Here is a 22,418-nt window from a genome sequence, read left to right on the forward strand (position 1 = left end):
ATATGCGACAACAACAGACGACCAAGGAAAATACATTAAACACCATTGTTCAGGTCTAGCTCAACGCTTCATACACTTACTTTATTTTAGACATATATTATCTTTTGTAATGACATTAATTCTCACCACCAAAAACTTGAGTCTTATCAACCATTGAGAAGAGTATTTAAAAAAACATCTATGACTAGTATCCCATTTGGGCAATTATTCTATGTTGAGTTCCTGCATAGCGATAAGGGCACTGTTTTTCTGTTTTTACTGCAAGCAATACTAAAATATCCCCCAGCTAATTTTGCACTGTATGCATGAATTGTTTACAGACCAGCACACCAGGTACCGTATGTGGCACCTCAACATAAAGATCTTACTTTTACTATATAGTACTTATATTTTGGATAATTTATGTAATATTGATGTATTATGTATATGGTTCTGTACATTCTGGCTAACATTTCAAGCATAATAAGAGTTGGACATAGGCATCAGAGGGCCCAAGCTAATTGACATGTGCCATCAAATCAAAATCTAATCAAATGTAAAGCATTCATGAAGCCCTCATATAGGCTTCATAAGCCCTGCATAAATGGGTCACCAATCACCTATAACCGTATTTAATGCTCTATAAAATATTAATAAATGTGGTCAAATAAATTGATGGTTATGTCCCAAAGTTATGCCACATTATGAATTTTTATAGAGCATGATATACAGTTATAGATGATTTTTGAAGCATCTATGTAGTGCTTATGAAGCCTATATGAAGCCTTCATAAGATGCACTTCAAATAATGCGGGACCCACAATCTCTATACGGCTTATGCCAAGATATAATGTATGAGGCAAAACCAAATACACAGGCTATATGAAGCCCTTTTTACATCAGCAGTTGTCACAAAGTTCTTATAAGTTGTGTAATCAGTTTCATTGTGGACTCCACAGAGTTTTATAGAGGGCTGTGTGTCATTCTCTAAAAGCACTCTTGCCAGCTGGCACATATTGAGAAAATAGCTCATAGATTCATAGATGTGGAACTTTTCATGCAAATACTGTATAACCCATTGGAAAATAGCCTGTTTGTGGATGAGCCTTATGCATGCATAGTAGAGTAACATACTATATCATGACTAGTTTGGCTAAGATAAACTGATCATTATAATATTATCCCAAATAGGCAAGGTTGTGGGCGATGCATTGGTCAGGGTTTTGTGTATCAGTAATTTTTCTATATTTTATACAAGCAGTAGATATTTTATTTTAAATGACACAATCCCCATCCAGTAAGAGGATTTAATATGCCTGGTTTATATCCAATGTATTATCAACATGTAAAACGTTAAATACCATGTGTGATGATTTACTGCATATCCTGGCTCTCACAGTACTCCACATAGCATGAACGCCATGGTGATGATTACAGCTTCAGTTCTTCTGCTGGGTTCTTAGTTTAACTATAGTAACAGTCATCCATCTTAGCTACATTTTCATCTCATTGTGGAAAAAAAATATTAATGTACTTGACTATATTGATTAAGTTTCATGTAACACCACGCCAACAATAAGATGAGATGAAAGTTTGGTTACACTTTACTTACAGATTGCAGGTATAATGCAGCTTCCGCATAATGCATGGTCAAACTTGCCAATAATGTTTTATTATCCTTTCAGAAGTCTCTCTTCAGTAACATTGCATTACCCCCTACCCACAGTGGCCAGCTCTGGTTATGCAGTTTCAGCACCCCTTTTCTAGTAGTTTATTGTATTTGCCCAGCACCCCTTATTTCTCATTGTAGTGGTACCTCCAAGTCACTCCACTTTTACCAGCAAGTCATAGTTCACCATTATGGAGCCAGATACCTGCCAAAAGGTTACCTCATGCTAATCACATTAGTCTACGTTAGCTCAACTGTCCCGCAGGGGGACACATTTAGGCCGTAGAGGTTAATTTAGGCCTATCCAAATAAAAAATAGAACATCAACTTTCAGGCATTGCAATTTAGGCTATCATTTTGGGCACTGGTGTCTTGTGGAATAATTTTAGAACTCTATTTGTGTTTTATAGCTGTTTTTATTATAGGACTCCCTTTAAAAAGAGACCCTAGCTCACAGGTCTCTAAATATAGTCTCTAAATACATTTTAAACAAAATAGTTGAAGAAGCACATGCAGTGGCTGAAAGGGAAAACAGATCTGGCAATAAGAATAGGTTAGATAGTCTTGACCATTTGGGACCCCTTGGCTATTTTGCTCAGGACAGGTTAAAGCCAAGACTTAATCAATATTTTGTTTTGTCTTATTTATAAATTATTTATGCAATTATATGTCCATTAAATAACACAGAACAGCATGGCATATTTAAATAGCGGAATATGCCTAAATCAGATTTCTTTTGCAGCTTAGGTCGTTATTCTAGACAAGGCTCTTCTGTGTCTTTATCATTCTCACACAAGTCATTTTCTGAAGGCCCAAGCTTATACTACGTCATCTATTGGTATAATGTCGCTATTGAATGCATTTCTAAAACAAGCTCTAGACATTTACATTTGGAAATGAATCCGGAAGCTGCAATGCAACTCCTGGGCTAGAGTTGCTTGATTGACTAGCTAACTTCGACTAGCTGCGTTCGGTTCATGTCCTTTGCAGATGCCACATTACTGACAAAAGTTTGTACGCATAAAAAAATCTGTAACCGAGTAAAGGGAGACGTAAAGTAAGAATTGATTGTGTAAATGGTCATTTATAGTCGTAACATAGGGTTTGTACGTTTACAGATTTATGTTAACGTTTCATGCATGGCCTTTCTTACGATCCTAACAATTTACGTATGTATTTTCTAATGATCTTAACGATATGTATGTGTAACCGATGTGAAATGGCTAGCTAGTTAGCGGTGGTGCGCGCTAATAGCATTTCAATTGGTGACGTCACTTGCTCTGAGACCTTGAAGTAGTTGTTCCCCTTGCTCTGCAAGTGCCTCAGCTTTTGTGGAGCGATGGGTAACGATGCTTCGTGGGTGTCAGTTGTCTATGTGTGCAGAGGGTCCCTGGTTCGAGCCCGGGTCGGGGCGAGGGGACGGACGAAAGCTATACTGTTACATATGTTCAACCTTTTGGCAGGTAGTTGGCTCAATACACCATTCCCTGAGCACGTCACTAAACCCCACTCCTGTCATCAGAGTGAGATCAAGGTCAGAAGAGAATGGACTCGCTGGACTATTCCTCATGTTTATTGTATTTGACCAGTGTTTAGTGCCTGCATCTAATTGTACGTACTGCCCAACATGTCATTACTTTAGTTAGGTGTTGCTAAGGCAGTCAAGTTATTATTTACCATGTTTATAAGTTATTTTCCTTTTCCATGTGTGTCATGCTATTTCCAGCCTGCTAGCCAAGAAGTTAGCCAGTCATGCTAGCTCATTTATGCTGTGTGCCACATGCCTCATTTAGGATATGCATATTCTTCTGTTAATACTGTTTGGTTATAAACATATTTTCATTAATAGCAATGTTTATGGACATTGACAACCTTTATTTATCCTCATGCTACCTTGTACTGTATTTAGCCTTATGTAGCATGTAGCCTAATATAGCCCGTGCCTTCCTTGTGGGACAGTTACTATTCCACGTTGGTCGTGGTCTTGTGCACATGCACAGACGTCGGTTACATTCCAGTATGTTTTCAGTTATTATGGTTAGCAGTATTTGGGTCTTTATCCTGTAAGTGGTTAATTATATAGCCTGTGTATTTGGTTTTGCCTCATACATTATATCTTGGCATAAGCCGTATAGAGATTGTGGGTCCCGCATTATTTGAAGTGCATCTTATGAAGGCTTCATATAGGCTTCATAAGCACTACATAGATGCTTCAAAAATCATCTATAACTGTATATCATGCTCTATAAAAATTCATAATGTGGCATAACTTTGGGACATAACCATCAATTTATTTGACCACATTTATTAATATTTTATAGAGCATGAAATACGGTTATAGGTGATTGGTGACCCATTTATGCAGGGCTTATGAAGCCTATATGAATGCTTTATGAAGCCTTTAGGTCTGGGTATATATGCATTTTATTATTTGTATTGTAGATACTAGCATGTATACCTCAACAGTCTACTGGGCCTGTATATTGTATGTCAACTTTTACTTATGGTTATTATTTTCTTGTATCGTTCCATAGAACCTCTTTTATACACATTCTTACTGTGAGCCATCATTACAGAGGAGTGTGGTGTGGTGAACCTTTATCTTGAATAAACCTGTCTGAAGATATCTTGGACCTCTTGCCAGACAGACCTCTGGTGGCTGAACCCTGTCTATTGGCACCTAATAGCTCTCTACTAGTTCCCGTTCTACATGGTCCTCTCGAATCAGCGCCTTAATATTTTTCATGGTCCATTGAGCCGGATATCATCACTACCACAGCCCAAGATGTGGTAGACGCAGAGTCCAGGTATTGGTCACCACCCACATCATCAGAGTCTTCTCTCCCTGAACGAAGACGAGCAGACAAGCCTCAAGACACGACATGCCATTTCCCCTCCACTGGTCACGATGACCAGTGGGCAGAATATTGGTTGCATCCTATCAGGGAGAGGACCTCACCTCGGGAGACCCTTCTGACGTCCCCGTGGGGGACCCTCCAGACTTGCATGTGGGGGACCCTCCGATAGTCCCTGTGGGGGACCCTCCTGATCGAGCTGTCCAGTGTCCTGTAGTAGGAGACACCTCACTCTCTGCACTACTAGTTCCTCAGTCTATAGCCCCTATAGCTCCAGTAGGTCCAGAGAATCTGCCCTCAGTTCCCTGATCACCTAGTGGCTTCACAGTTTCCTGCTAAGCTAGATCCCTGGGCGGCAGGTAGGCTAGTGGTTAGAGCGTTGGACTAGTAACCGAAAGGTTGCAAGATTGAATCCCCGAGTTGACAAGGTAAAAATCTGTCGTTCTGCCCCTGAACAAGGCACTGTTCCTAGGCTGTCATTGAAAATAAGAATTTGTTCTTAACTGACTTTCCTAGTTAAATAAAGGTAAAATAAAATCCCCAGTCTACAAACCCAGTAGGCCCATAGCCCTAATGTCCCCTAGCTCACAGTCTGTAGCCCAGTCCAGGCCCAAAGTTGCTAGCTCTGTCAGGCTATCAGTCAGTCTCCTGAACCAGGGGTCCAGCTCTCTCCCATCTTTGTGTCATTTTCTCCCTCTCAGGTGTGCAGCTGTCTCCTGTCATCAGATCTCTACCTATCGCTGTTGTGGGGATCCAGCTGATCTCAGCTCCTGACTTGCACAGTCCTTTCCTGTCGCTGACATGGGTCTGGCTGTCTGCTGTCCTGAGATCTCGGCCCGTGACTGCTGTGGTGATCCAGCCCACCTCAGCTGCAGTTTCGGAGCCCTCACCTGTTGTTGCTGCGGAGGCCCAGCTGAGCCCTCCTGCTGCGTCTTGGCCTCCTGATCTAGGGCTTTCGTCTTGTTGCCCTGCGGAGGCCTAGCCTCCTGATCCAGGGCCTCTGTCTGGTAGCTGCTGCCCGTTGCTGCTTCGTGGGTCCAGCCACCATAGTATCCACTCCTGAGACCATCATCAAGCTCTGCTGCAGCGGCCCCGATGTCTCCAGTCCCGGTGTCTTCAGCCGACACCGTGCCAGGGGTCAAGATCACTGCAGAGGTCCTCCTGTTGGCTTTTTTTGGGCAGAGGGGGTGACCGCCACCGAGTCCACCACTGCACCCTGTTGGCTCCCCTCTTCAAGAACTGCTGTACAGCCTGCACTGGTGTCCGCCATGTCACTCTGGTTTGGTGATCTCAAGCACCTTCCTGACGGGGTGGCCAGATGCACAAAGAACCAAACCCTGCTTGGCCAGATGCCTATGCCCTATGTCTATGCCCTACGTGGCCAGACACTCATAAGGACTGGACTTTTCCTTGTCTGGCTCTTTCACAACTCTGCTTCCCTGTTCAGGAAAATGAACACACACTAGTGGCCTTCTGTCATCCCCTTTGTTAGAGCCTATTGTTTAGAGTTCACATTTACACAGTAAATGTGGGGGTGGCTGTTAGAAAGGCCAACTCTGACTTAGTAGTTTCAGCACCCCTTTTCTAGTAGTTTATTATATTTGCCCAACACCCCTTATTTCTCACAGTAGTGGTACCTGGAATCTGTTACATTCCAGTCAGTTTTTCAGTTATTATGCTTACCAGTATTTTGGTCCTGTAAGTGTAATACTGTAGCTTGTGCATTTGGTTTGGGCGCTTACATTATATCATGGTATAAACAGTATACTCATGGTTATATATTTTTATCTTTCCATAGAACCAGTTTTATACACTCTCACTTTTACTGTGAGCCATCATTACAGAGGAGTGTGGTGTGGTGAACCTTTATCTTTAATAAACCTGACAATACTGTGAGCTCCAAAAGTATTGGGACAGTGACACATTTATTGTTGTTTTGGCTCTGTACTCTAGCACTTTGGATTAGAAATGATGGTAACACTTTACTTGACAGTTGTTATGATATGGTCATAAAACTGTCATGACACATATATTTAGACCTGTAATGACATATATTGCATTATTTTATGGCTGGTTGAGACACCTACAAAAGAGTGTCAAAACCCGCAAAACATTCCATTACACCATAGCCTACTTGTCAACAGTATGTTTATGTTATTTTAACATTTTCTGAAATTGACCATATTAAATTATCATTGTAATTGCGCACACATTTATGTCAGACATGCACCTATGCTCTGTTTCTGATGACCGGGATGAATACAGGAGCAGATTTTAGGAGAAGAACAAGACACTCTCTTTACAAGGGCTCCGTGCCAGACTCAGATGCAGACATGGGAGACAGATGGTTTGAGTATTTGATATTTAATAGTTCCAAAAAGGGTAGGTGAGAGAATGGTTGTGGACGGGCAAAAGGTCAAAACCAGATCAGAGTCCAGGAGGTACAGAGTGGCAGGCAGGCTCAAGGTCAGGGCAGGCAGATTGGTCAGGCAGGCGAGTATGGAGTCCAGAAAACAGGCAAGGGTTAAAACCGGGAGGACTAGCAAAAGAGAGAATAGCAAAAGCAGGAGCATGGGAAAAACACACTGGTTGACTTGAAACAGACAAGACGAACTGGCACAGAGAGACAGGAAACACAGGGATAAATACACTGTGGAAAATAAGCGACACCTGGAAGGGGTGGAGACAATCACAAGGACAGGTGAAAAAGATCGGGACGTAACAGTACCCCCCCCCCCCCCCCCCCCCCCCCCCAGGGGCGCCACCTGGGGCCCTACCTGGGCGCATACCTGGCTGACCAGGGTGCCGGCTGTGAAAATTTGGAGTTTGGAGAAGATAGTGGCCCACTGGAGAGGTTCGAAAGCTGTGGAGAGGAGTGGTAGAGGGTATTGAGTTTTAATCGTAATATCATTGAGATCCCGGTAATCAATACATGGACGCAGGGTCTTGTCCTTTTTCCCCTCAAAGAAGAATCCTGCGCCAGCAGGAGAGGTAGAAGGCTGAATGCTCCCAACAGCCAGTGAGTCCTCAATGTACTCCTCCATGGCCTTGGTCTCAGGTCCGGAGAGTGAATATAGCCGGCCTCGAGGCGGTGTGGTGCCCGGAAGGAGGTCAATAGCACAATTGTAGGGACGATGTGGAGGAAGGGAGGTAGTACGAGCCTTGCTGAAAACCTCCAGGAGGTCATGATACTATGCAAGCACGGCAGAGAGATCCGAGGCCGTACTTAATCCTGGAGACAGATGTTTCGGAGATGGCTGTGCCGCCTTTAGGCAGTGTGAATGGCAAAATGGGCTCCAACCCAGAATGGAACCCATAGTCCAGTCAATATCTGGGTTGTGTTTTTGGAGCCAAGAAAACCCCAAAACAACAGGTATGTGGGGAGACTCAATGAGGAGGAGCTGAATTGACTCACTGTGGTTACCAGATACCCGCATATTTATGGGAATTGTGCTGTGCGTGATTCTACCAATAGAGCGACCGTCCAATTCCCTGGCATCCATGGGAACATGGAGTAGTGATAGTGATACCCAGTTCTGAATCCAGGGTAGCGTCCATAAAACTCTCATCTGCCCCAGAGTCAATAAGTACCTGGAGAGACTTAGACTGATCTCCCCACATCAAGCTCACATAAAAAGGACTACGGGTAATGGGACTTAGAGGATTCCCAGTCAGACTCACCAGAGTGCTTGTAAGGTGTCTGGTCTCTTAACAGGGCAGGTGGCTATATAATGTCCTCCAGCTCCACAATACTGACAGCAATTGGAGCTTAGCGTGTGGGAACGTTCCCTAGGCGATAACCTAGCCCTTCCCAGTTGCATAGGTTCTGGTGTGTCAGACTCACCCGTCATCAATGATTCTCGAGGAGGCTCGGGTGGCATCGGATCCTCTCGGAAAAATAGCCTTCGGGGACTTCCGGATTCCTTCGAAGATGAGCGAGCCACTACGGATGAACGAGTGTGATCAGGCCAGACCTCCTCTCACTCCTGCGTTCCCTTAGCCGCCCATCAATTCTACTTTGAAGAATCTCAAATATAAAATATATTTTTAACTGTTTAACACATTTTTGGTTACTACATGATTCCTTATGTGTTATTTCATAGTTTTGATGTCTTCACTATTATTCTGCAATGTATGTACAATGTACAAAATAAAGAAAAACCCTTGAATAAGTAGGCGTATCCAAACTTTTGACTGGTACTGTATATGTGTATTCAAGTAGTAAAAGGTTCAGTAACTGACTATTGTGACCCTTGGATGCATTTGTTGTTTGTTTTTGTTGTTTCAGATTATTTTGTGCCCAATGGAAATTAATGGTAAATGTATTGTGTCATTTTGGAGTCACTTTTATTGTAAATAAGAATATAATATACAGTTGAAGTCGGAAGTTGACATACACCTTAGCCAAATACATTTAAACTCAGTTTTTCACAATTCCTGACATTTAATCCTAGTAGAAATTCCCTGTCTTAGGTCAGTTAGGATCACCACTTTATTTTAAGAATGTGAAATGTCAGAATAATAGTTATTTCAGCTTTTATTTCTTTCATCACATTCCCAGTGGGTCAGAAGTTTACATACACTCAATTAGTATTTGGTAGCATTGCCTTTAAATTGTTTAACTTGGGTCAAACGTTTCAGGTAGCCTTCCACAAGCTTCCCACAATAAGTTGGGTGAATTTTGGCCCATTTCTCCTGACTGAGCTGGTGTAACTGAGTCAGGTGTGTAGGCCTCCTTGCTCGCACACGCCTTTTCAGTTCTGCCCACACATTTTCTATAGGATTGAGGTCAGGTCTTTGTGATGGCCACTCCAGTACCTTGATTTTGTTGTCCTTAAGCCATTTTGCCACAACTTTGGAAGTATGCTTAGGGTCATTGTCCATTTGTAAGACCCATTTGCGACCAAGCTTTAACTTCCTGACTGATGTCTTGAGATGTTGCTTCAATATAGCCACATAAATTTCCTTTTTCATGATGCCATCTATTTTGTGAAGTGCACCAGTCCCTCCTGCAGCAAAGCACCCCCACAACATGATGCTGTCACCCCCGTCCCTCATGGTTGGGATGGTGTTCTTCGGCTTGCAAGCCTCCCCCTTTTTCCTCCAAACATAACGATGGTCATTATGGCCAAACAGTTCTATTTTTGTTTCATCAGACCAGAGGACATCTTTGTCCCCATGTGCAGTTGCAAACCTTAGTCTGGCTTTTTTTATGGCGGTTTTGGAGCAGTGGCTTCTTCCTTGCTGAGCGGCCTTTCTGGTTATGTCGATATAAGACTCGTTTTTACTGTGGATATAGATACTTTTGTACCTTTTTCCTCCAGCATCTTCACATGGTCCTTTGCTGTTGTTCTGGGATTGATTTGTACATTTCGCACCAAAGTATGTTCATCTCTAGGAGACAGAGATGAACGCTCCTTCCTGAGCGGTATGACGGCTGCGTGGTCCCATGGTGTTTATAGTTGCGTACTATTGTTTGTACAGATGAACGTGGTAACTTCAGGCGTTTGGAAATTGCTCCCAAGGATGGCCCAGACTTGTAAGGTCTACAATTTTTTTTCTGAGGTCTTGGCTGATTTCTTTTGATTTTCCCATGATGTCAAGCAAAGAGGCACTGAGTTTGTAGGTCTTGAAATACATCCACAGGTACACCTCCAATTGACTCAAATGATATCAATTAGCCTATCAGAAGCTTCTAAAGCCCTGACATCATTTTCTGGAATTGGCCAAGCTGTTTAAAGGCACAGTCAACTTAGTGTATGTAAACGTCTGACCCACTGGAATTGTGATACAGTGAATTATAAGTGAAATAATCTGTGTGTAAACAATTGTTGGAAAAATGACTTGTGTCATGCACAAAGTAGATGTCCTAACCGACTTGCCAAAACTATAGTTTGTTAACAAGAAATTTGTGGAGTGGTTGAAAAACCACTCCACAAATGACTCCAACCTAAGTGAATGTAAACTTCCGACTTCAACTGTATTTCTAAACACTTCTACATTAATGTGGGTGCTACCATGATTACGGATAATCCTGAATGAATCGTAAATAACGATGAGTGAAAGAGTTACACAAGCACAAATATCATACCTCCCCCCAAAATACTAACCTCCTCTGTTATTGCACTGGTTTCCCTTTTATTGTTAGCATGTCTTTGGGGTATGATATTTGTGCATCTAACTTTCTCACTCATAAAAATGGGGGGACTATGTACAGAAAGTTCTGTAATTTCTAAATGGATAACTCGATATGGATACTCTGAAAATGTTGCCGACAGAGATGGTCACCTCGCTTCGCGTTCTTAGGAAACGTTTTAGTATTTAGTTTTTTAATGTATTATTTCTTACATTGTTAGCCCAGGAAATCTTAAGTCTTATTACATACAGCCGCGAAGATCTATTGGATATAAGAGCAATGTCAATTTACCAACATTACAACCAGGAATACGACTTTCCAGAAGCGGATCCTCTATTCGGACCACCACACAGGACAATGGATCTCATCCCAGTAGGCGACCCAAAACAACGGCGCCGCAGAAGGGGCAGACAGAGCCACCTTCTGGTCAGGCTCCGTAGACGTGCAAATCGCACACCGCTCCCGAGTATAGTACTCGCCAATGTCCAGTCTCTTGACAACAAGGAAGACGAAATTCGAGTGTTGCCATCCATTGTAACATTCTCTGTTTCACGGAAACATGGCTCTTTCGGGTATGTTGTCGGAATCGGTTCAGCCACCGAGCTTCTCCATGCATCGTGCCGACAGAGATAAACACCTCTCTGGGAAGAGGAAGGGCGGGAGTGTATGCTTTATGATTAATGACTCATGGTGTAATCACAACAACATACAGGAAGTCAAGTCCTTCTGCTCACCCGACCTAGAATTCCTCACAATCAAATGCCTGCCATTTTACCTACCAAGAGAATTCTCATCAGTTATAGTCACAGCTGTGTACATTCCCCCTCAAGCGAACACCAAGACGGCCCTCAAGGAATTTCACTGGACTCCATGTAAACTGGAAACCATATATCCGGAGGCTGCATTTTAACAAAGCAGATTTGAGAACAAGACTACCTAAATTCTATCAGCATATTGATTGCAGGCAGGGCTAATACTCTCGATCACTGCTACTCTTAACTTCCACGATGCATACAAAGCCCTCCCCCGCCCTCCCTTCGGAAAATCTGACCATGACGGCATATTGCTCGTTCTGTCTTATAGGCAGAAATTCAAACAGGATGTACCAGTGACGAGAACCTTTCAACGCTGGTCTGACCAATCGGAAGCCACGCTTCAAGATTTTTTTGATCACGCAGACTGGAATATGTTCCCGTCAGCCTCAGAGAACAACATTGACCGATACGCTGACTCGGTGATTGCGCTTATTAATAAGTGCATTGGACTGTTTTTCTGTCACAGACTGGAACATGTTCCGGGATTCTTCCGATGGCATTACACCACATCAGTCACTGGCTTTATCAATAAGTGCATTGAGGACGTCGTCCCCACAGTGACAGCACGTGCATACCCCAACCAGAAGCCATGGATTACAGGCAACATTCGCACTGAGCTAAAGGGCAGAGCGGCCGCTTTCAAGGAGCGGGACTCTAACCCGGAAGCTTACAAGAAATCCTGCTATGCCCTGCGACGAATCATCAAACAGGCGAAGCGTCAATACAGGGCCAAGATTGAATCATACTACACCGGCTCCGACACTCGTCTTATGTGGCAGGGCTTGCAAACTATTACAGACTACAAAGGGAAGCACAACCGCGAGCTGCGTAGTGACACGAGCCGTCCAGACGAGCTAAATCACTTCTATGCTCGCTTCGAGGAAAGCAAGACTGAGGCATACATGAGAGCATCAGCTGTTCCAGGCGACTGTGTGATCACGCTCTCCCTAGCCGATGTGAGTAAGACCTTTAAACAGGTCAACATACACAAGGCTGCGGGACCAGACGGATTACCAGGACGTGTGCTCCGGGCATGTGCTGACCAACTGGCAGGTGTCTTCACTGACATTTTCAACATGTCCCTGATTAAGTCTGTAAGACCAACATGTTTCAAGCAGACCACCATAGTCCCTGTGCCCAAGAACACAAAGGCAACCTGCCTAAATGACTACAGACCCGTAGCGCTCACGTCTGTAGCCATGAAGTGATTTGAAAGGTTGGTAATGGCTCACATCAACATCATTATCCCAGAAACCCTAGACCCACTCCAATTTGCATATCGCCCAAACAGATCCACAGATGATGCAATCTCTATTGCACTCCACATTGCCCTTTCCCACCTGGACAAAAGGAACACCTATGTGAGAATGCTATTCATTGACTACAGCTCAGCGTTCAACACCATAGTACCCTCAAAGCTCATCACTAAGCTAAGGATCCTGGGACTAAACACCTCCCTCTGCAACTGGATCCTGGACTTCCTGACAGGCCGCCCCCAGGTGGAGAGGGTAGGTAGCAACACATCTGCCACGCTGATCCTCAACACTGGAGCTCCCCAGGGGTGCGTGCTCAGTCCCCTCCTGCACTCCCTGTTCACCCAGGACTGCATGGCCAGGCACGACTCCAAAACCATCATTAAGTTTGCAGACTACACAACAGTGGTAGGCCTGATCAACGACAACGATGAGACAGCCTACAGGGAGGAAGTCAGAGACCTGGCCGGGTGTTGCCAGAATAGCAACCTATCCCTCAACATAACCAAGACTAAGGAGATTATTGTGGACTACAGGAAAACAAGGACCGAGCACGCCCCCATTCTCATCGACGGGGCTGTAGTGGAGCAGGTTGAGAGCTTGAAGTTCCTTGGTGTCCACATCAACAACAAACTAGAATGGTCCAAACACACCAAGACAGTTGTGAAGAGGGCACGACAAAGCCTATTCCCCCTCAGGAAACTAAAAAGATTTGGCATGGGTCCTGAGAACCTCAAAAGGTTCTACAGCTGCAACATCGAGAGCATCCTGACCGGTTGCATCACTGCCTGGTACGGACAACAACCACCCGAGCCACTGCCTGTTCACCCCGTTATCATCCAGAAGGCGAGGTCAGTACAGGTGCATCAAAGCTGGGACCGAGAGACTGAAAAACAGTTTCTATCTCAAGGCCATCAGACTGCTAAACAGCAATCACTAACTCAGAGAGGCTGCTGCCTACATTGAGCCCCAATCACTGGACACTTTAATAAATGGATCACTAGTCACTTTAAACAATGACACTTTAAATAATGCCACTTTTAATATTGTTTACATATCTTACATTACTCATATCACATGTATATACTGTATTTTATACCATCTACTGCACCTTGCCTATGCCGCTCGGCCATCGCTTATCCATATACTTACAAGTACATATTCTCATTCACCCCTGTAGATTTGTCTGTATTAGGTACTTGTTGGGGAATTGTTAGATTACTTGTTAGATATTACTGCACTGTCGGAACTAGAAGCAAAAGCATTTCGCTACACTTGCATTACTATCTGCTAACCATGTGTATGTGACCAATACAATTTGATTTGATTTGATGAAAATACCATCAATTTTAACCTTATAGTCATTGTACCATTTCAAATCTAAAGTGCTGGATTACAGAGCCAAAAACAACAAAACATTTGACACTGTCCCAATACTTTTGGAGCTCACCGTAGATAAATCAGGTAATTTTAGTTGCATGGAGAATGAGTGACACCAGATGTATTTGGTGATTCATCCTGTTCTCCTACCTCAAAGGTCACGCCATACAGGAATTTCAAATGTCACACACACACCTCTGAAGTTTAAGCAGCAGAATGAGTTTGACTGGGTTTGGCCATATCACTCATTGATATTGCCTCCCTAGACCTGAGAGAATTTCACTGATGACATTTAGTCTCCCTCTGATAATGTGAGAGAGTGGAAGGATTTTACGATTAAAAAAAAAAAACTTTTTGTGGTGGATAATGGTCTTGGATAGTTGTCACCATCAGTGGTTTCCTGAACTCAAGTTACTGTGAGAACACTCAACAAAGAGTTGCAGTATGTGGTGTGTAGAGGCACGTAGATTGCTCTGAAAAGTAAGCCCTGACCACATAATTATCATTCAAGATCAGCAAACAAACTTGGAGTTAATCCAGTGACCACATTTCAGTGTCCAAGAGGTTGCTAGTTCAAATCCCCATGTCGACTAGGTGAAAAATCTGTCGATCTGCCCTTGAGCAAGGTGCTTAAACCTAATTGCTCCGGGGACACCTTCAATAATGGCTGATCCCTGGCTGTGACCCCAATCTCTGAGGGTGTCTTGGCTAGTGGGATATGCAAAAAATACATTTCCATTTCCACATGTGTGAAGCAAGACAAATATAAGCACCCCCTATTTGAAATGAAATACAGTAGTTGACGTGAGTTTCATTAAACTCTGTGATGCATTAGTGGCCATTTTCTGATTTATGGGATTTTGCCTCCATGATGTCTTGTTTTCTGTTTTCTCTCTCTTACGCAACACCTTACGAGAACACCATATCCTCAGCTTAGAAAATTACCACATATTTTCACACTTCTGTTATTTTCTATCTGCCAGCTTCCACTGCTGTTTCATATTGAAGGAATGAACAGAACTTGAACAGATCTGGTAACAGATTAAGATCAGTATTTGTTATACTGTTGGCCAATGCTTGGTTTCATACGAGAATAGATGTGATATATTGATCTCATGTGTTTTCCCTTAACCACTCTGTTAATGTGAGCCAACTATAGTAGAGTAAGCAGGCACTAGGCAGTAGAGCTTTTTAATAAAGAACAGATCAGAGGAACTCCTCTTGACCCTCCCTATCCTCAAGACGAGCATGAAATATAGTCCTACAGTTCACCTGCCTGCATCTTATCCACCATATCCTCTTTTACCCTCTTTTCACACTCTATCAGCAAATCATGCTAGCATGCCACAGCGGACTTATGCCTGACGAAATGTATTGAAAGCCAATAGATATGACTGTGTGATATGGTATAGAGGCTGTGATTACGATATAGAACCATTAGGATACCCCAGAATTTGGTACTAACAAATGTAAAGAGGCAAACACAAGGTTTTCGATCTGTATTTAGAGGTAAACAAATAGTCAGTCGCCTATTTTTAGTTTGTTTGTTGGACATTTACCACGAACACGTTGACCTTTTTAATCAGGCTATTGAAAGTTTACCTGAAGCAGTCAACCATCTTGGTTCTTTTTCTCACAGTGTACCGTAAAGCGGTCCAAAGTTAGATTTGGCTCAGGTCCCAGAAACACAGGCACATGTGCTACACATCTGATAGAAGTTAACAGGTAGAAAAACCAAGCATACCACCTGTGAGTCTGCGGAGCTGGGGGAAAGAACATGAAAGTGGTAGTGAAGATTGTAGTAATCTGTTCAGCATAGCTCTTTGAAAGATCTCACATTTAAAAATGATAGGATCATACTGGTAATGCTGCAGAGCCCCTGTAATGTTAATGTGTACTACAGACTGTTTGGCTTGGATAGTCTCAGTGTCTGATCTATATGTGTAAAATGAATGTGTAAAATATACATGTAGATATAAGGATAGTTTAGATTATAGTTGTATGTTTATAGAATTCAGTAGAACTAGAATTCTAACTATAACGGCAAAACATGGTAAAAACAGTCAAACTGTATTCTGGTGCTCAACTTCCTTTGATGGCTTTATCTAGGTGTCCTATCGTCTCTTGGATCCTGACACAAATTCAACAAAGCACCCCATTTCAAATGTGTGAGAGGTGATACTTCTTCAGCTTTGAGCTTTTTGTTTTCCTGTTTATCTGTGCCAAAGCATCACTATAGCAGTTTTGTTAGCAAGGTGGCATAAAGGGAGACTGTTTTTGTTTTGTTATTTTCTAGATTTGATGGAATTTCTGATGTTGAAAGTGACACACATACTGAAGCTGCAGAGACACTGTGTGTGTATATGTGTGTGTGTACACTGTTGACAAACTGTCTCTGTAAACTCTGCTGTACATTAGTGTCCATTCTTCAATTTATGGGATTTTGCCTCCATGATGTCTGTTGTTTTCAGTTTTCTCACTTACGCAACACCTTACGAGAACACCATATCCTCAGCTTAGAAAATGACCACATATCTTCACACTTCTGATATTTTCTGTCTGCCAGCTCCACTGCTGTTTCATATTGAAGGAATGAACAGAACTTGAACAGATCTGGTAACAGATGAAGAGCAATATTTGTTATACTGTTGACCAAGGCTTGGTTTCTTACGAGAATAGTTGTGTGTGTATTGATCTCATGTGTTTTCCTTTAACCGCTCTGGCTGGGCCACTCAAGGACATTCAGAGACTTTTCCCAAAGCCACTCCTACATTGTCATGGCTTTGTGCTTAGGGTTGTTGTCCTGTTGGAAGGTGTATGTTCACCCCAGTCTGAGGTCCTGAGCGCTCTGTAGCAGGTTTTCATCAAGGATCTCTCTGTACTTTGTTCCGTTCATCTTTTCCTCGATCCTGACTAGTCTCCCAGTCCTTACCGCTGAAAAACATCCCCATAGCATGCTGCACCGTAGGGATGGTACCAGGTTTCCTCCAGACGTGACGCTTGACATTCAGGCCAAAGAGATAAATCTTGGTCTTATGGTCTGAGAGTCTTTAGGTGCCTTTTGGCAAACTCCAAGCGGGCTATCGTGTGCCGTTTACTGAGGAGTGGCTTCCGTCTGGCCACTCTACCATAAATGCCTGATTGGTGGAGTGCTGCAGAGATGGTTGTCCTTCTGGAAGGTTCTCCCATCTCCACAGAGGAACTCTAGAGCTCTGTTAGCTTCTTTGATATAGGGGGATAGGGGATAGGGGGCAGTATTTTCAGGTCCGGATGAAAAGCGTGCCCAGAGTAAACTGCCTGCTACTCATGCCCAGAAGCTAGGATATGCATATTATTAGTAGGATAGATTATATTTGGATAGAAAACACAGAAGTTTCTATAACTGTTTGAATGATGTCTGTGAGTATAACAGAAATCATATGGCAGGCAAAAACCTGAAAGAAATCCAACCAGGAAGTGGGAAATCTGAGGTTTGTAGTTTTTCAAGTGATTGCCTATCCAATATACAGTGTAAATGGGGTCAGATTGCACTTCCTAAGGCTTCCACTAGATGTCAACAGTCTTTAGAAAGCTGTTTCAGGCTTCTATTGTGAAAGGGGAGAGAATAAGACCACTCACAGTAAGTGCCGCAGCTGAAAGCTATGAGTTGTTTATCGCGCAGCCGTGAGTGCGAGCTCCGTTCCCTTTCCTTTCTAATGACAACGGAATTTTCCGGTTAGAAAATTATTGACGATTTATGATAAAAACATCCTAAAGATTGATTATATACATTGTTTGACATGTTTCTTCGAACTTTAATGGAACTTTTTTGACTTTTCGTCTGGACTTAGTGCCCACGCTTTGTGCATTTGGATTAGTGAACTAAACGCGCAAACAAAAAGGAGGTATTTGGAAATAAAGATGGACTTTATCGAACAAAACAAACATTCATTGTGGAACTGGGATTCCTGGGAGTGCATTCCGATGCAGATCATCAAAGGTAAGTGAATATTTATAATGCTATTTCTGACTTTTGTTGACTCCACAACATGGCGGGTATCTGTATGGCTTGTTTTGGTGGCTGAGCACTGTACTCAGATTATCGCATGGTGTGTTTTCGCCGTAAAGCTTTTTTGAAATCTGACACAGCGGTTGCATTAAGGAGAAGTTTATCTTTAGAGTGACCATCAGGTTCTAGACCACTTCCCAAACCAAGGCCCATCTCCCCCGATTGCTCAGTTTGGCTGGGCGGTCAGCTCTAGGAAGAGTCTTGGTGGTTCCGATCAGCTTCCATTTAAGAATAATGATTTAAGAATAATGGAGGCCACTGTGTTCTTGGGGACCTTCAATGCTGCAGACATTTTTTTGTACACTTCCCCAGATCTTTACCTTGACACAATCCTGTTTCGGGGCTCTACGGACAATTCTTTCGACCTCATGGCTTGGTTTTTGCTCTGACATGCACTGTCAACTATGTGTGCCTTTCCAAATCATGTCCAATCAATTGAATTTACCACAGATGGACTCCAATCAAGTTGTAGAAACGTCTCAAGGATGATCAATGGAAGCAGGATGCACCTGAGCTCAATTTCGAGTCTCATAGCAAAAGGTCTGAATACTTATGTACATTTTTCATAAATTTGCAAACATTTCTAATACCATTATTTTTTTCCCTTCATATTGGGTATTTTGTGTAAATTGATGAGTAAAAATAAATATTGAATCCATTTTAGAATAAGGCTGTAACGTAACAAAATGTGGAAAAAGTCAAGACGTCTGAATAGTTTCTGAAGGCACTGTATGTGTGAAATGAATGTGGAAAACATACTTGTAGATATTAGGATAGTTTAGATTATAGTTCTTTGTTCATAGAATTCTGTAAAACTACACTGAACAAAAATATAAAGGCAACATGCAACAATTTCCAAGATTTTATTGAGTTACAGTTCATTAGGCCCTAATCTATGGATTTCACGTGACTGGGAGTACAGATATGCATATGTTGGTCACATATACCTTAAAAAAAGATAGGGGCGTGTGTGGATCAGAAAACCAGTTAGTATCTGGTGTGACCACCATTTGCCTCATGCAGCGCAACACATCTCCTTCGCATAGAGTTGATCAGGCAGTTGATTGTGGCCTGTGGAATATTGTCCCACTCATCTTCAATGGCTGTGCAAAGTTTCTGGATATTGGCTGGAACTGGAACACACTGTCGTACACGTCGATCCAGAGCATCCAATACATGCTCAATGGGTGACATGTCTGGTGAGTATGCAGGCCATGGAAGAACTGGGACATTTTCAGCTTCCAGGAATTTTGTATAGATCCTTGCGACAAGGGGCTGTGCATTGTCATGCTCTACCGTGAGTTGATTGGCGGCGGATTAATGGCACGACAATGGGCCTCAGGATCTCGTCACAGTATTTCTGTGCATTCAAATTGCCATCAATAAAATGCAATTGTGTTCGTTGTCCATAGCTTATTCCTTCCCATACCATAACCCCACCATCAGCTTTGGGCACTCTGTTCACAACGTTGACATCAGCAAACCGCTTGCCCACACAAAGCCATGCATCTCCCTGGTACAATTGAAACTGGGATTGATCAGTGAAAAGTACACTTTCCAGCGTGCCAGTGGCCATCGAAGGTGAGCATTTGCCCACTGAAGTCGGTTACTACGCCGAACTGCAGTCAGGTCAAGACCCTGGTGAGGATGACGAGCATGCAGATGAGCTTTCCTGAGACTGTTTCTGACAGTTTGTGCAGAAATTCTTTAGTTGTGCAAACCCACAGTTTCATCAGCTGTTTGTTTGGCTAGTCTCAGATGATCCCGCAGGTGAAGAATCTGGATGTGGAGGACCTGGGCTGGCATGGTTACACGTGGTCTGCGGTTGTAAGGCTGGTTGGACGTACTAAAACGGTGTTGGAGGCAGCATATAGTAGAGAAATTAGCATTAAATTCTCTGGCAACCGCTGTGGTTGACATTCCTGCAGTCGGCATGCCAATTGCACTCTTCCTCAAAACTTGTGACATATGTTGCATTGTGTTGTGTGACAAAACTGCACATGTTAGAGTGGCCTTTTATTGTCCCCAGCACAAGGTGCACCTGTGTAATGATCATGCTGTTTAATCAGCTTCTTGATATGCCACACTTGTCAGGTTTATGAATTATCTTATCAATGGAAAAATGCTCACTAACAGGGATGCAAAAACATGTGTGCACAAAATTTGAGCGAAATAAGCTTTTTGTGCATATGGAAAATTATGGGGATCTTTTATTTCAGCTCATGAACCATGGCACGAACACTTTACATGTTGCGTTTATATTTTTGTTCAGTATAGAATCTTAACTATTAGGGCAAAACATAGTAAAAATCGTCAAACTGTATACTGGTGCTCAACTTCCTTTGATGGCTTTATCTAGGTGTCCTATCGTCTCTTGGATCCTGACACAAATTCAACAAAGCACCCCATTTCAAATGCGTGAGGTGATACTTCTTTAGCTTTGAGCATTTTGTTTTCCTGTTTATCTGTGCCAAAGCATCGCTATAGCATTTTGTCAACAAGGCGGCATAAAGGTTTTGTTTTGTTATTTTCTAGATATGAAGGAATGTCTGATGTTGAAAGTGACACACATACTGAAGCTGCAGAGACAGTGTGTGTAAATGTGTGTGTTTGTATGTGTGTGTATGTGTGTACTGTTGACAAACAGTCTCAGAAAACTCTGCTGTGCGTTAGTGTTTATTCTCTGATTTATGGGATTTTTCCTCCATGATGTCTGTTGATTTGTTTTCTCTCTTATGCAACACCTTAGGAGAACACCATATCCTCAGCTTAGAACATGACCACATATCTTCACACTTCAGGTATTTTCTATCTGCCAGCTTCCACTGCTATTTCATATTGAAGGAATGAACAGAACTTGAACAGATCTGGTAACAGATTAAGATCAGTATTTGTTATCCAGTTGGCCAATACTTGGTTTCTTATGAGAATAGCTGTGATATATTGATCTTGTGTGTCTTCCCTTAACCACTCTGTTAATGTGAGCCAACGATAGTAGAGTAAGCAGGCACTAGGCAGTAGAGCTTTTTAATAAAGAACAGATCAGAAGACCTCCCCTTGACCCTCCCTGTCCTCAAGACAAGCTTGAAATGTAGTCCTACAGTTCACCTGCCTGCATCTTATCCACCATATCCTCTTTTACCCTCTTTTCACACTCTATCAGCAAATCATGCTAGCATGCCATAGCGGACTAATGCCTAAAGAAATGTATTGAAAACCAATTGACATGACAGTGTCATATGGCATATGCTGTGGTTACGATATAGAAACATCACTGCTGTGTTCAAGTAGGTTACCCAGAATTTGGTAATAGCAAATGTAAAGAGGCAAACAATTCAAGGTTTTGGAACTGTATTTAGAGGTAAACAAATAGTCAGTCACCTATTTTTGTTTTTTTGTTGGACATTTACCACGAACACGTTGACCTTTTTAATCAGGCTATTGAAGGTTTACCTGAAGCAGTCAATCATGTTGGTTCTTTTTCTCACAGTGTACCGTAAAGCGGTCCAAAGTTAGATTGATTTCAGTAATCTTTTTGTTGTCATTTCAGTAATCTGTTCAGCATAGTTCTTTGAAAGATCTCACTCACATTTTAAATGGATAGGATCATACTGGTAATGCTGCAGCGCCCCTGTAATGTTAGTGCATGTACTACAGACTGTATGGCTTGGTTAGTGTCAGTGTCTGAGCTATATGTGTCTAATGAATATGTAAAATATACATGTAGATATAAGGATAGTTTAGATTATAGTTCTATGTTTACAGCATGGCAAATTAAGTAGAACCAGAATCCTAACTGTAAGGGCTAAACATAGTAAAAATTGTAAAATCTAGATGCAATGTAATCTCTTGGATCCTGACACAAATTCAACAAAGCACCACATTTCAAATGTGTGTGAGGTGATACTTCTTCAGCTTTGAGCTTTTTGTTTTCCTGTTTATCTGTGCCAAAGCATCACTATAGCAGTTTTGTTAGCAAGGTGGCATAAAGGAAGACTGTTTTTGTTTTGTTATTTTCTAGATTTGAAGTAGTTTCTGATGTTGAAAGTGACAGACATACTGAAGCTGACAAACTGTTTCCATCGATCCTTACTGCCTCCCGAGGTTGAACCTGGTGGTATATGATGAATGATTGATTGATTGAGAAGTTATAGTTTAATACTCCCCACAAAGAAATGTGTTTGTCATCAAGGCAAGATATAAAATCTATAAAAAGATACACTCTTAGAAAAGAAAGGTGCTGTCCCCATAGGAGAACCTTTGGAAGAACCCTTGTGGGTTCC

This window comes from Salvelinus namaycush, chromosome 31, assembly GCF_016432855.1.
Source record: "Salvelinus namaycush isolate Seneca chromosome 31, SaNama_1.0, whole genome shotgun sequence".
Classification (NCBI taxonomy): Eukaryota; Metazoa; Chordata; class Actinopteri; order Salmoniformes; family Salmonidae; genus Salvelinus; species Salvelinus namaycush.